Below are 15,345 nucleotides of genomic sequence, written 5' to 3'. Positions count from 1 at the left end.
TTAGTTCACAAAGATCTCCTGAAATTGAACTCTTCAGCCAGGGATTGGCTTGGTTTATCTGTTTATGGGCAACTGGCTGAAGGTTGTAGAACATCCACAGTGCTGGAAACAATTTACCATTTTTTAAAACATAAAAATATATTCAGAGGAAAGTTTTTATGGGATGTTTTCAGGTTGGTTTGGGGGTTTGTTTTTTTCTTACAAACTCAATGCCTCGTTTAAAAGTTCAGGTTTTGATGTTTCAGAAAGTTAAGAAACCTCATTTAAAGGTTGGGTTCTCTTGCTTTTTCACTGGTTAATTTTTCTACACACCTAGAAAGCTTCAAGCATACTGATGATGAGGAGAGTGATCAGCATATCTCTTAATTCATCTGAATCTCTCACTATGGTCAATGACTCTTTCATCTGAGATAGGACTGCATGAAATAAGAGAAAGCACTTTAAGAGTTGACCTTTAAGGGAGAGTTTGTATGAACCTGTGAAGTCTGTCAATGTGCTTCATTGCTTCTTATTTGGTGTATGTGCTTTTTTATATGTGTTGGTGCCCATGAGTTTGCTAAAATCCTATCTGTGCCTTGTTATGGAAAGTTATGCAGCAGTACTGTGGTTCACAGCCTCTCTTTCTGGCCTTATCTGAATTTTATAACATTTTGGCTGTAACAGGAAGCAAAAGGATAAAAAAATCTGGGGCAGTATTTTCCAAACTTGGGGGGTAATGCTCTTCAACTTTTCATCCTGTGCCACAAACAGGCATTGCACTGATGGTTGCAAGATGCTCAGCAGGTGAGGAAGCTTTAAAGACCATAGGCAGGTTAATGTAGATCACCATGCCACTGCCTTGCTGACAGCACCTGCTAGGGAAGAGACCATGTTGCACCCTCAGGAAGGTCTTGGAAAATTGACATTTTTCAATGAGCTTCATGCTGGAACAGATTTGCTGTTTGATTTTTTGTAGTTATTATTTTTACTGCTATTGCTGATGGGCTGCCACATTCTGCAGAGTAAACAAAGGATATATATCATATCCCTGGCCAGCTACAGAGCTTTTCAAGCATCCAGTGTGATTCTTCAGAGTAGATTTTATATCCCATTCCTCTAGGGTGTCTTGAAATGAGAAAAATATTAAATTGTAAAGAAAATGAGTTTGTGACAGACCCTTGAAATAAATTTCCATCATGACTGGCCATGGCTGTCTGGATTTACCTGGAAAACAAGATAATTCACAAAATGTAAGACAAAAATAAAGAGCACGTCGCTCCCTGTGGATATTCACTTGGAGGTTATTCTCCTGGTTTTGCCTATGGAAGTGAAAGGCTGAACCTGCCAGACAGCAAATAATGTTGACCCAAAGGAACATTTTGGTTTGAGGCAGCAAATCCTGCCATCTCTATAAAAATTAGTTTTTATATGGGCTTCTCCTGTTCCACCAAAACTATTTTTGTGGCCTCTCATAAAATCAAAACTCAAGCTTAGCTCTTAGATAATGGTGGGAGAGCAAAAGAATGCAGAGATGAGTTGTTATAAAGACACATAAATAACTGAACAACATGAAAACATAATTCGACCACTTTGATTAAAAACAAGAAAAAAATAGCCTGAGAAATCCAGATTGATTTTGCTTTCATTCATGAAGAACAAAAAATGCGAGTTGGCATTTCTTGTGTTGCTTCGGGGGTATTTTCACTCAGTAGTGCTCAGCTGGCCAGAAAGTTTGAGCCAGAAATCTGTTTTTAGCGTTTGCATGTCCTTTTTAACCTCTCTGTAGGAAATCTTCCACAGGCCAGTGTGAATGAATTGTGATAGAGAGACATGCATGGAAATGAGACTCAGAACTCACCTTTGCCTATGACCACCTACTGGTCATTTAAAGTTCAGAGACATCAAGCAATCTTGTGCTGAGGTAGAAATATTGCTCACCCACTTAATTTAGTGTTTAAATTAATTTAGTGGTTAAATTTTCTGTCTATACATAAGCTTTGCAATAGGCAAAGGGTGTTTTTTTAGTCAGCATTAAAAAGCATCTTCATTGGCAGCTCTTTGGTCCATAGAAGGTTTTGAATACTTAAGAGCAGGTATATTCTACTGAGAATCAGCAGTTGAAGCTAGGACTGAGATGTTACCTTTTAGCAATGCTAGCACTCCCACATACCTACTTCAGCTGTAGCATTAGGCTTATGGTGGACCATCAGCCATTTTAGATCTTTGAGGCTGCTTTTCTCCACAGAAAGAGCACAAAAAGGACACCAGCAGGGTGGATACCCCTACTCTCTATATAGATCCCAAATTCAGATTGGTTAGAATTTTTCTCCATACTTAACTTCTTTTTTCCAAACTGGCTCTACAAAACAACCCAAAAAAAACTTTTTTAAAAACTTCAGCTAAGTATTTTGTTTTCAGTTTTAACTGGATGCAAATTCACAGTTTTTTTATGGCTAGAAGCCAATCTCAACTCTCAGTTTCAAAACTAATTCAGAGCATCATGACGGGAACGTGATTTGCTGAGATCAGCTGCATAGTGCTCTGCTCTCATCATACCCATCATACCAGGTTCAGAGCACAGATACTCAGGGTGGAAGGTCACCCTGTCGAAACAGTCTCTTTTTTTTTGGGTGAATTTATATAAAAAGGGCACAGAGCAAGATAAAGACTTGCTGTCTTTAAGCCACTCTTAAGAAGGATTATAAACAATAAAATAGTAATTCTGAGTTATCATTTGATTATTTCATCAGGTTCTGTTGAGTGCTCTGATGGGATCTGTTCAGTGTCTGGCTTTCTGGCTTCTCACAAGTAGACAGAGTTCTCTGTGGTGGACAGAATAGCTATAATAAGTGGACAGAGTCATTCAAAGCTGGTCTCTAGGGCAGGATAGTTAGAAACAGACCTGATGTTGATTTTATATTCATTGGCAGAAGGCAGGAGATACTCCACTGAAGTTAATCGAGTTAACTCAGTCCGATGCCAAGGCAAAACAGATCTGAATCTAAACCACAGTTCAAGACTCATGTACAATTTGCATAATGGAATTAAAATAAAGCTTCCAACTCTAGCTACAGAAATACTCTGCTGAGAATGAGAGACCAGGCTTGCTGTTTGGGATTAAATAAAAGAACACCCAAGGCATCTGCTGTCACACAGAACAATCCTGGTTTATCTGTTCCTGTCCAGATCAGCCTGTTCACCCCCCTGCCATACACTGTGGTTATTTAGCCACGCTCAGTTGTTGTCATTGTCAGGGAATTTTCTTAGCCACTTCTTTTTTTTCTTTTTCCTTTTCTTTTCTTTTTTCTTTTTTTTCTTTTCTTTTTTCTTTTCTTTTCTTTTCTTTTTTCTTTTCTTTTCTTGTTTTTTCTTTTCTTTTCTTTTTCTTTTCTTTCCTTTTCTTTTCTTTTCTTTTTCTTTTCTTTCTTTTCTTTTTCTTTTCTTTTCTTTTCTTTTCTCTTTTCTTTTTTCTTTTCTTTTCTTTTCTCTTTTCTTTTCTTTTTTCTCTTTTCCTTTCCTTTTCTTTTTCCTTTCCTTTCCTTTCCTTTCCTTTTTCCTTTCCTTTCCTTTCCTACTTGCATGTGAACTTAGATCCTCCAAGTTTCATACTGTATTCCAAGTTTAAACTAGCTCCACAGTATAAAAAGTTCAAGATAGTATCATCATTTTGCCAGAACTTGGGAGGCAAGTGGGGAAAAGAATGTCACAGGGGAACATTAAAAAAAATATTAAATAAGGTTCCTCTGAAACCTTTCCCACAGACCAGGGAAAGGTTTGCTAACCTTCAAATGAACTTGCTCATGTTTTGCTCATAGAAGATCTCAAGCCATTCAGTATGACCTGCAAAGCTCACACAATGCTTTTCCACTGTCTTCAGAGGGCTTGTGGTTAGAGGTGGTACACTGCTGTTAAATATTGTTGTTTAATTTAAGATGAATATTCTGATTTCCTCATGTGGTTTCTGCATCCTTCTCTAGGTTGGTCCGTTAGTGCGGCTGCTTCAGGGCACACTTGCAAAACTGTACCTTGAACTCCCTTTGCATAAGTGGCATGTAGTCATTATTGCACCCACATGTGCCCATCTCCTCTCTGATGGAATCTCTTGATGGCATCAGCACTGACGGGCAATGATGCTGTTTTGTAAGGGTGCCAAAGGCAACATTTGCAGCAACAGAGTGAAACAAGCTTTGTCCTTATTCGGAATGAATTTGCAAGACTCCAGTGAGGAAGGGCAGGTCTGGAAATCAGCTCAGAGTCTGGCAGGGGCCAGGAACAAAAGAAAAAGTTATGGAAGAGCTGACCCAGATGATCAGAAGTAATTAGGAAGTTTAATAAATCTGTCTTCTTTTCAGGCAGACCTCCCTATCCAGTACAGTTCTGACAGAGGTAGACTTCATTGCACAATTACACTTTCTCCTAAAAGGGTGATGTCTTGAGAGAACAAATGAGGAGAATGTAACAAAGCCAGTATGACTTTCTCTTCTTTTCCTCACTGGCACTTTTTCCATCTTTTTCACCTGAAAAAAAGGGAGTACATTAGAACAACCTCAAAGTGAGAACCTGGAATTCAGAATCATTCCACCTGGGTCTCACAGAATAACTTTTGTCTATAACCATAGCAATTGTTTTCTTGGCACATTAACTAAGGAATTTGATGGTATTTTATTATCTTTCTCAGACTGAAGTTTAATGATTCTGGGGTAGTGATGTGGTGTGCAACAACACAGATATGCTGGCATCAATTTAGGATTAAACCCTGACCCCATGAAAATCAACACCAAAATGTCTGTTGATTTCAATGGAGCGGGTTTCACCCATAAATTCTGAAGAGGAAAAGGGTAATTATTCAAATAAATTACCTCTCTTGTTCCCAAACCTTTCTTGCAACCCGTATTTCAGGGTATCTTTTTGCTGAAGTCAATAGATAAGAAAAGCAAGGCCAGAAAGCAGACATCAAGAGGTAGAAGATGGTCTGAGTGGCAGTCTTCTTTCTTGAAATGCTTCACAAGTGACATTAGGCTTTTGTACTGGTATCAGCTTCTACACATGGGTATTTAGGATGTGGTAGATATTTGGCTAGAAAAAGGCATGGGATTAAAATGTTTGAGATGGATGGGATCAGTGTGCACTGGTCTTCCAAAATGCCTGGGCCTGCATCCTCTGAAATAGAGATACAATATCCCCTCAGAAGACTGTTTAAAACAAGCTTAAATGAAGGGTGTTCGCCAAACAGGCAGACCCTGGATACCTAAAACAGACGACAAAGCAATGACTTCATCAGAGAAGCAGCACCTATTTAAACCAGAGCATTATGAGAGGCATGAGCCCTTCTAAATATAGAGCTGGGTGCTTCTCACCAGGCCAAGCTTTTACTTTTTTATTTTTGTCTGTCTAAATTAATCATTCTTCCTTGAGAGCTACTGGAAGGAAGGAACAAGAAGCCACTTGTTGTTAGAGGTAAAATATTTTAAAGGACATGTAAGAGGTTGAGCTGATTGGAGAGGAAAGTCAGTCGGTTGCAGAAGAGGAAGGACAGGCATAGAGGAAAGTACTGTCACCCAAACCCATGCCCTTGGCCCATCCCCATGTTCAGAAACATTATGTCGATCTCTTGCCATCTGCGTAAGCTGAGGTATGCATGAAAAGACAGACCTGCTGCTAAAACTCATTGCTTCATCTCAACAACTTCAGGGTGACGCACCCAGTCATGGTGGTTACCAGAGGTGATGGGGTCTGGACATTAGAAAAACGCCTCAGCCATTCCCACCAGTCTTCCAAGCTGTGCCCAGGGAGTCTGCTTTCAATATATTGGCTCCTTTTCTTCTTGTCTGAGCAGGAGTGAAAGGAGCTGGGGTGTGTTCTTCCCCCTCCAACACGAGTGCTTTCGCTGAAGTGGTTTTAAGACCTTGTTTCACTTCAGAAGAGGGAGAAAACTGAAAAAAAATAAAGGACAAAAACTGTGATTTCTTTCATGTGTTACAGGGAAATTACCTTGTGTGTGTCGTCAGGCAGGCATTTGGTTTACATTCCTCCACTTCTGCTTCCTGTATGGACCAAAGTAACAAGCAGAAAATGACAAACCACAGGTGTATGTAAAAGGGAATTAAAATAAAAAGAAACCTTTATGGATTCTCATGTGGTATTTCTTCTGTGTCTTTTCCTGTGTATAGAACTCAGAGCCTCAAAAATCCTTCAGAGGCACCCTTGGATGGAGGTGGGTTAGGTGTACCTCTAGGTTCGTGAGAAAGAAGCTCCATGAGCTCCTCCAGTTCATTATGAATACAGAAACATGGGAGTGTTCTATGTCTATAGAAATCCTTTGGGAAGACCTCACACTGGGTGGCTTAAATACCCACTTAAGCTTGTGGTTTTCAGGAGCTCTAGGAATAAGCCTGGTCAGCTCCCATCCATGCTTCTGCTGGGCAGCACCTTCTGGAAACATGGTAATTCAACCTTCTTCTTCCTGGTTTAGCTCTAACAGTTAAATAAGGAAGCTGATATACTGAAGTTAAAATCTGAGGGTTTTCCTCCCACAGTTTAGTCATGACATTTCTTTTGATGGAAGAGTGTACTTTGCACAGGAGGAAGCATAAGGCAAAAGCACTCCCTACCCCAACATTGAACACATTGTACACATTCTGTGGGTTGTGTACCACCACTCCAGTAGCAGTCACATTCCAGCAATATTTTCAGGAAAGCCAACCAATGACTACAGATGGAAACAGGGTGTAGAAATTTTCAGTTTCACAAATGCTTGCTCCAGATGGAGCTCTGTGGGTCTTGGCTGAGAAAGAGATGGGCTACTGTACAGATTGAGTGTCTCGATCCCTTTCACTGACTTCAATGTCAACATCAGATAACATCTAGGAGAGAGAGCAACCACACTGCAGAAGGTGTTCACCCTTACAGATCTCCTCACCCTTATCCCAGGTGGCTTGTCTACAATGCCACTTCTGTGTGATGCAGGAGAAGGTCTGATTCCTATCTCATTCCCCTTGTTTACACACAAGCAAGCTTTGCTCACAGGTTCTAACCTGACCTCTGGATCTTGCTAGAAATAGGCTGGGTATAGTCCAAATCATTTCTTTCAGCCAGGGTTTCTTCCACCTGAATGGAGAAGACAGGATAGAGCACATTGCACCCCCTCCACCTCCAGGTGTCCTGGCCCTCAGTTCTTCCCCAGCACAGCATGGATGACTTCAGACCCAATACAAGCTGGTAAATGACCAACCACTTGGACAACAGTTGCTTGGGTGATGCAGTTCAGTGAGTCTGAGCCTTCCCTTCATCTCCTATTAAGACTAAGTGTTTCCCACATCCTTTGCATTAACTTTCACTGGAGTAAAAGAGTTCATGACACGTCTGGCAATGGCCCTAAACGTCAGCTGGAGAATGCAAAAGAAAATTGCAGAAAAATAAAACAGTGGCAAAAGGCCAGTTGGACAAATCACCCTTTTCTCTCTCTCTAGTCCCAAAGCATGGTGCTTTCTAAATCTATTGGTCTAATGTGGTCACAGTGGCTATTTTGAAGGATGCTCTCATGCCACGTGGTACACTCACAGTATCAGCATCATGAGAGGCGCCTTGTTCCATTCTCAGCTATGCGATGCCTTTATCCAGCTTGGCACAAACAACGCACGGTAGTTTCCTGGAGCACTGCCCTCACAGAGAGAGAAGGCTGTAACTGGACATGAGCAAATTCTGCTGCTCATGAGTATGAAACACAATCATAGTCAAACCTGACTGATGGAGACCTTTACAGAATGTCATCCCCACTTGACTGGACTGCTCAGTAGCTTCAAACACTCTTTGGAATTCATTTCTCTTTCTTTCCCCTCTCATTTAGCCATTCCAAAGCTAATTGGTCTCAGAGTCCACAACTAAGCAGTCAAATTTTGTTATGCAAAAGGCCTAAATTCATGGTGACTGTTGCTTCGTGTAGTCCTGTGTGAGACTGGGACTCCTCTACACTGTACAAACAAATGGTGAATTAAACCAGCTGATGCCAGCTGTGCACACCCTGCACTGCTGGTTACACAGCACCAAGCTGCTTTCTTCCCAGACATCATGAGCCAGAGAAAATATGACTTTATGAACCATCCCATTCTGGGGTAGCACGGGTAACAGGTTGGGCTGGGCTGCTTATGGGGACAGGTGAAACAAGAGCAGCATGGGATATTGGCAGCTCCTATGTTGATCGTATGCAGGATATCTAGTTAGGCAGAACCATTTTGCCTGTGAAGCAGAAAGGAAGATGGTGCACAACTGCAGGGGAACATCAGCACAGCATGATGTTTTCCTGCAGTAGTGAAGGAGCTGGCAGAACAAAGGATGACAGAGTACATTCTTCCTGGAGCTGGGCTGAGCCACAAAGGTAACCTTATCCCAGTGACCACCTAAGCATATCCCTAGATACTTAGCCATTCTACTCTCACCCATGCTGCCAGGAGTCTTTTTGATAAGAAGGTTCCTCTTCAACTCTTTTCTGCATTTTGAGCCAACAGTTCAACCCAGAGAAGGGCAGATGAGAGCTAAATGCCCTTAAACGCAACCTAGGTGAACCTGGACAGGGAAGTAGTGATGCTGAATCAAGGAAAGACAGATAAACAAGTGAGATCTAGCTAGACATAAAAACATACATTTCACCCACCATGAGAAAAAGAATTCAGCTCACTGCTAGCTGTCGATTCCAAAATCCAATTGTCGGTTCCAAATCTCTTCAGTTCTCTCTCAAAGAACAAAAACTTTATAAAGAATTTTCCATTTCTCCACTGAATGCCACAAAGATTAACAAGTAATATTAGCTCCACTGAAGTACCTTCATCTACCCATGGAAAATAGAGGACATCTAAGCAGCCAAACTTTGAGCAAGAAATTAAATCCAAACTATGTCTGTTTGGAAGCAATATCCCTTTGGAGAAGAGAAGGATTGATATCTGCCAAAGTGCTAACAGATGGTTTTTATACGCAGTACCGTATAAATTTTCTGTAGGAGGAACACTGGATGCAGCAATGCTGAATGATTTATCTGAAGCGGCAGGTGTATTGCAAACTGCGTTTCAAGCTGGTTTGTGTGTGTATGGTGAGGAAGAAGGGCTTCATCGAGTGGTAAATTGTGGCCATCTATGCAGTAGGATGTGAGCCAACTAGGCTATTCCATGAGTCTATCTTGAGTATATTTATCAGTTCCAGCAACAAAATAGCTCATGTAATACTTGTTGAATGTGCTTTATGGCCTGCTTGGGAGATAGCATAGTAGTGAAATCACCGTTATAAAGCAGAAACCTGTAATTCTGATTTTTAAAGGTGGCTCATTCCTACTTATGCACAGTTCCCACTAGTTTGAGAAGGAATTAAATGAACAGTCCCTTCCAACCTTAAATTTTTAGCTTGATTTTGCAAGATTTCTGCCCATGTCTCCCCCAATATTGCTGCAGTCCTTCCTCTATCGTGAAGGAATAAGCAATCCTGGAGGACATCTTAGCTCCCCAGAAGCTGAACCAAGCAGCCCTCATTAACTTTTTCAGAGAAACCATGGTGTTATTCTGGATACAAAGCCAGTCTATCAAGCAATGAAATCTCGAACTTTTGGGGGCCACAAACTGAAAGGCTCATCTAGCACATGAGATCTCCCCTGTGGGAGAGCCCAGGAGTTAGGCTGTAGCTGACAAATCATTCCTACTCAACTGCAGGAATTACTTTTCACCCATTACAGATCCAGACAAGACAAGACCAAGCCTCTGGTCTTTCTCCCTTACCACAACCTTGTAGTCTAGATCTGAGTGGTCAGAAGTGAATATCAACAATTTCCATCAGTCACTGGTGTTGTAGGACAGGAACGAAACCCTGATACTGAAAACACGCAAGATGACAGCCTTCCAAGTAGAAAGGAGGGAATCATGTCTGCATGAGAGAGATACCACTGACCAGATGCAAAACCAATTCTTCCTCATGACGTGGCTCCTACCTAACAGTAGATAATTGCAGATACACTGTGAGTTCAATTAGAAGACAGTATCTGCAGAGAAAGTGCTAAAGGAACCTGAGACGGGACCAAGAAAGATTCAGCTTGCAAGTCCCTTAACATGAGTCCTGGAAGCTTTGAAGGAACCTGAGATGGGACCAAGAAAGATTCAGTTTGCAAGTGAAGTCCCTTAACATGAGAGTCCTGGAAGCTTTGTAATACTGAGGTGAGATGAAGGGAGCAGGAGAAAGTATGCAAAGAAATAAGTGAATAAACGACCAGGATGAGTCTGCTGGAACAAGAAATGTTTTTGGCAAACATGAGCTTCTCCAGAATGTCAAGCATTATTTATTCACTTATGCCTAAACCCGAGGAACATCTTGTTTAAATCACACACAACGGCATGGCCAGACCCTGCACGCAAGTAAATCAGCGTAATGTCACTGAGCTCCAAGAGATGATGTTGATTTACACAGGCATATCACAACTTCAGTTGGTAGGGAGGTACTTAGGCTGCCAGCCAGGATATGGTGTAGGAAAAAAGGGAGAAGATAAAAAGTGGAAAAGGTCTGTGGCATGAAGCAAGGTCCTTGCTGGTGAATGTAATCATGGTAAAAGAGGTTAAAGTGAAATCTTGCTGAAACTCTTCCCACCTGCTTCTGCTACAGTCAGCACATGAACAGCTCCTGAATGCAGTCTGGGGACTTTTCTCCCATTTCACAACATGTAAAAGACGTGTCTCTACCCCAAAGCTCTTCTGCTGCCCATGAAGGAAGGTTGCAGTGGGGTAGATACACCTGGAGGCATTCCCAGGTGGTACATCTAGTAGATGGAGCTTAGGGGTATCAGTGAGTTTCATAGCTCTCATAAGGATTTTCCTTTATGTTTGCCCCTCCTCATTTTAATACCCCTACTTCCTAGAGGTGTAGTTGGATTAGGCACAGTCTGAAATTCCTCCACCTTTTATTTTAACCTGCATCTTCATGCTGATGCTTGAGCTCCTGCAGCTTTAGTACTAGGAGAGGCAGGTGCAGGTATCTCACGAGCTCCTCCATGTCAGTGGTCTTTGCCACATGCTTCAATTTGTTCCCTTCCCTAATAAAATTCCAGACCTTACCCTCCCTTTCCTGAAGGAACCAAGGCAAAGGGGGTTGCACAGCTGCCTGCTCTAAGTGGGGGGAGCGTTTGGAGAAATAAGCATCACATTACAGTTTGTATTAATAAACCAGCAGCCAGTATTTCATTACTAAATGGATTTTTTTCTTCTTATTCCAAATTACGTAGTGCCATATCCAGACTCTGATGCTCTCTGTACTTCCCTGATCTGTATCTTCATTGTAAAACCTTGCTTTCCCAAATTGAGGGTGCTGCTGTTTCTAGTTACCTACAGAGAAACAATAGTTACTGCTATGAATTATGCCCTGGAAGCGCAGAAGGAACATCTGGAAAAGGGGACACCAGACCACAGAATTTAGGGGATATTGGGGACTGCTGCAGGTGACCCCTGGTGTGTAAAATTACTCACAAACTCATCGGATGCTGCTTAAAAATTAGCCAGTTTGCCTGTGCTCTCGATAACTGCTTTGGATCAACAATCCAGAGTCAAGTCTATAAAACATGATCTCCTATTTTGTTTTGGGGAAGAAAAAGATCATGTTATATTTGACTTCAGGTTAGACTTGAACCATGTTTAGTTTTTCTCCGCAGCCATGAGGACTGGAAATTTAATTTTGGTTTTGAAAGAAAGCTGGCTTCTCTGGTAACCACAGGACTTTCGGAGTGGAGTCCTGAGAGGAAAATGCCAGCTCTTGGGAAACCTGCAAATTCACAAGAACCAGCAATGCTGTCTGAGAGTCATTTGGGGGAGTGTCTGGCAAGAAAAAGATGAAGGAAAAGAAGACACGAGTCTAATCCAGAGGGATCCATTCAATCCAATGCAATTATTCTTGTTTATTATTGTGTACATTTTTCTGGTCAGCTCCTATCTGCCAGCGTGATGCCACTGAGTCCTAATCTGCACAATGAGGAAAACACATCTTTGTTGCATTCTGAATCATTTCCCTAGACAAAAGCATCGGGTTTTTTTTTTCGGAATGGGTTCTTAAGTTTCTGCAAAGAAATCAAAAGTTAAACATCTGGAATGCGGCAAAAGTCATGCTGAAAATATATCTTTCCCTCAGTCCCCCAGCAAATTACAGCAATGGTCGGAGGTTTTGCCTTCTCTTGTATTCAGCTGAGTCCTGTCTTGTTCATTCACCCTCCCACCACATCTTCCCTGATGTTGCTATGGGTCTGGGGTAAAGGCATTTCATAAATCTTTATGTGATGTGAGATCATCTCTGCATTCAGCCTAAAAGTAGAAATGGACCCAAAATTAATTCCACACTAAAAAGGTACTTCTGAGCCTCAGTGGCAGAAGGTCTACTTTATCTTGAGTGCTTCCCCAAAATGGGCCCACAGGAAAGCTGGAGAAGGGCTTTTGACAAGGGCAGGTAGGGACAGGACAAGGGGGAATGGATTTAAACTGACAGAGGGGAGACTGAGATGAGATGTGAGGAAGAAGTTCTTCCCTGTGAGGGTGGTGAGGCCCTGGCACAGGCTGCCCAGAGAAGCTGTGGCTGCCCCATCCCTGGCAGTGTCCAAGGCCAGGCTGGACGGGGCTTGGAGCAACCTGGTCTAGTGGAAGGTGTCCCTGCCCTTGGAGTGGGGCTGGAACTAGATGGTCTTTATGGCGCTTTCCTACCATAGGATTCTATTGTAGAGAGGAGACCACATAAGAGGTTTTCAGCACAGCAGGGTATCAATATTCAGTTCAAATTATTGAAGTGGTCTCATACATAGAGTGCTTAAAATGATCTTACTGTAAGGCTTATTAAGTCTGATCAGTAGAATTATTATTAATGTATAACCATCTCCTTCCTCTGTGTCACAGTGAAGATGCAAGACGAACAGTCTGACAGAGAAAGAGAGAAAAGCAAGCTCAGCAGAGGAATTATTTAGGGAAAGCTTTAAATGGGAGCCATGGAACACAGAAGGTACCTCTGCTTTACAATCAAGCTCCCTGCTTTGAGCCATCAGAAAGAGATGCCACCCAAACTGAGCCTTTCAGGGACCTTCCAGACCTGCTCCAGGGCTTCATCTCTGTGAGCTCAGGTGCCTTGAAGGATCTTGCTAGACATCTACAGATTTTTCATCATGGGGGGAGTCAGATCTCAGGACAACTGGTGTCTCAATGTATTGAAGATATCAGGAACAGAAAAGAGACCTGGAGACTCAAGTCGTTTGCTTATTTTTGCACTTGAAGCACAGTGTGATTACAGAAGCCAGCTTCAGTCAACCTGGACCATACCGTCTCTGGTTCCTCTCATGCAAACCCCAGCATGAGAGCCAGCCAGTCTTACAGGGTTAACAATTTTAGATCAGCCAGTTTTTCTGAATGTTTTCACTTGAATAAGGCCATTTCTCTTCATAGGCAAGTTTTTCAGACAGTTATCCATTTAGACTCAAACCACACTAACCTTCTCTTGTGGTTGTTCTGAGCCAGCCAAATCCCCTTGTACAGGATGTTATAGCTTGTACTCATATCTGTACTATCTCTGCAGTTACTCTCTCTTATCTAAGCTTGTTATTGGTTTCCTCGCTACCGCTGAGTCTGATTTTCAGCTCCCTTTGACTTGCAGCTATTGTTTTGCTCGTCGTACTTTCTGTACTTTTGCCCACAGTTCTGTGTGGGATGGGTTTCCAAAAATGCCTCTTGTGATATTGAAACAAAGAGAATCATCACTCCAGATATACAGTGCAGACCTTGAAATTATAATCCCCACATCTCCACATTGCTTTTGAGAGGCTGAAGAAAGAGTTTCCCATGCTGACACATGTATTATCACCCCAGATTTACATTCATGCATTGCTAAAATGAATGGGGTGATCTGCCCCTCTCCACACTTCTGTTGCCACAAAAGTCCTGGCATGGGGGTGGATGAATGGTGGGAGTTTTGGTTCAGTGGCTGAGTTGAAAACTAAGGGAAAAGGGGAAGGAGGAGAGAGGAAATTCAACAGGCAAGATAAAAAAAATATTTTTGACAATTACTTACTTCTGAACTTTCCATTTGGGGTCAATCAGAGAAGTTTTATTTGACACAATAACTGGAGTTATTTAGCCCTGCTGCTGCTGATGCCTCAGCTTTGAATTTAAAGCCACTTCGTAATGGAGTATTCTGCTCCCATAAGGCAAAAGCTGAAAAGTTTTATTTTTCAGTGTCAAAGCTACACAGCAGTTTGTCCTCAACCCCATGGGGTGTCCCTGTGGGGACGTATTTTTCCCTGCCAGGGCAAAAAAATTACATTCTTATTCATGTGTGCATGGGGCTTTTTTTCTGCTCAGGGTGTCTGATGCAGTACGAAAGCTGTCTCACCAGCTGCCAGAGCAATATGCTTTTAGCTTGAATTTGTGCATGGATGCTTTGAAACTTGCAAATTCAGAAAGAGCTTGTGTGGGCACACAATTCCTGCTGAGACACCACTGCAGGACTGTACGTCGTGTGTCATGCGAAGTGCCAGATGAGCACACAGGGCTTGGCACACAGAACTGAGACACAGTAACATGTTCCATGTCTCCTACAGATGCAAATTATCTCCCAGAAAGCAGTCCACCACAGCTTAAGATGTAGATGGTACACTTCATTGCCTGTAGAGACCAGATTCAGAGGGGCACAGGTAGGTGGTAACCCATGACTCACCATCAAGGCCATTCCTACTTGGACCAATGCTGAAACTGGCCTCTAGAGGATCCACACAACGTATGGGTTTTATGGGGAGCTCAGGGACTCAGGCTTCCAGTCCTGCTTTGTGTTCTGCTCAAGCAGCCATTAATTACCCCATTTCTCTAACAGTCCCAGACCAGGAGGTAGCAGGGATGCAGAAAACCACATTCTGCGCTTCTCTATGACTGATCCTAGCATAGCTTTTGTTCTTCATGCATATGAATCCAGTTATCCTATGTCTCATATCCCTGAGTGACAACCTTATTGCACAACCCCAAAGAAGAGAGAACAGAAGAAGAGAGAGAAGAGAGGAGAGGAGAAAGGAGAAAGGAGAAAGGAGAAAGGAGAAAGGAGAAAGGAGAAAGAAAGGAGGAAGGAGGAGGGAGAAGAAAGGAAAAGAAAGGAGAAAGGGGAAAGGAGAAAGGAAAGGTGAATCAATTCTTTTTCCTTGTCCATGAACCTTTTTCTGGTTGGGTGAACACTAATAAAAGTCCACTTGCCTGGATGCTGTTCACAAAGTTTGGTAAGCAGTATAGAGTCTGGAGATGGCAGTCATAATTTGCTGGTTCATATACCATCATGCATTTCACATGGATTTGCTGGTTCACAGACCAGAGTAAGTGGGAAATGCCAAGAAGC

Source organism: Pezoporus flaviventris, unplaced genomic scaffold, assembly GCF_033815535.1.
Source record: "Pezoporus flaviventris isolate CSIRO_AGI_PZ_B2104156 unplaced genomic scaffold, CSIRO_AGI_Pfla_v1 ptg000079l, whole genome shotgun sequence".
In the NCBI taxonomy this organism is placed as follows: Eukaryota; Metazoa; Chordata; class Aves; order Psittaciformes; family Psittacidae; genus Pezoporus; species Pezoporus flaviventris.
The sequence above is the reverse complement of the archived record's forward strand: the minus strand, read 5'-3'. Positions refer to the sequence as shown.